The sequence below is a fragment of the Pogona vitticeps genome, chromosome 6, assembly GCF_051106095.1.
Source record: "Pogona vitticeps strain Pit_001003342236 chromosome 6, PviZW2.1, whole genome shotgun sequence".
Taxonomy (NCBI): Eukaryota; Metazoa; Chordata; class Lepidosauria; order Squamata; family Agamidae; genus Pogona; species Pogona vitticeps.
The window spans coordinates 87,061,218-87,062,413 of NC_135788.1; positions in this window are offsets into that span (position 1 = coordinate 87,061,218).

Below are 1,196 nucleotides of genomic sequence, written 5' to 3' on the forward strand. Positions count from 1 at the left end.
GTTGCTCCCCCCTATAGAAATTAATTGCCCACCCCTGGTCTACATTGACACATCCTTATACTTGAGGATCTTTTCTAGTTCCTCCACAGCTAGCCTTCCAAAAATTCAGTCTTCTGACTTTTCAGCTGCAATCATTTTGGGTGGATAATTGAACCACGGCATACAAAATCTTTTAACAAGTTCTGCTGCTTCACTGCCACCATTAAAGCTGTGCAAGTCTTCTGTAGCAACAGTTTTTGCCTTCTTAATATTCAGCCTCAGTTCTGGTTTGGCACTTTCTTCTCTCACCTTCATCACGCATTGTTTCAAGTCATTGCTGCTTTCTGCCATTAGTATGCTGCCATCTGTATATATTAAAGTATTGATATTTCTTTCACCAATTTTCACACCTTCATCTGAATCTAATCCCATATGTTCTGCATAGAGATTCAACTGATGAGATAAAGATACTCGAATGCTTTTGAACTGCAACTCCCAGAAACCCCAGTCAGGACAGCTGGTGGTGAAGGCTTCTGGGAGTTGCAGTCCAAAACTCCTGAGTAACCCAAGGTTAAGAACCAGTGGATAGGAAACCATTCTGTTTCTCCATATTGTCCTAACTTCTTGTTCAGAGTACTACAGGTTACACATAGAAATGCTAGCAGGGAGCTAAAATAGGGGCGGGGGGGGCTGCCATGTGTAGGAAAGCTGGGGTGTCACTCTCCCCATTTTCTCACCTCAATTTTCCATTCTGTTCCCATTTCCCTAAAACGCCACACTCCCCACACAACTAATCCAATGCGTCGTTTCATAGGGTCTTTAAAAAAAAAAACTGCAGTTACTTTCCGTTCCTTGGTGTCTAATTACTACAATCAGACAGAAGTCGTCCCAGGTAAAGCACCCCGAGTGGCCACAATTTCTCCCTCCCAGCCCCCAATTGTACGCGCAAAATTCGTGTTCCATCGGCGTTAGAGGGAAACTTTTTAACTGTTCTCTGCTAATCCTGACATTAATATTCCAAGTCGGCTCGTAAAGCAACAGCCTGCCTCCATCTATTTACGTATTGCCTGTATCCTGACCAACCGTTCCCACACAAAACTCTACTCTCCTAACGACTACCGGACCCAGGTTGCCTAGCGAAAAGCTTGATCCTCCTTTCCCCCCCCCCATAAGGAGCTAAATGACCAATTAGAAGACGCCGGCTGACGTGCGTTACA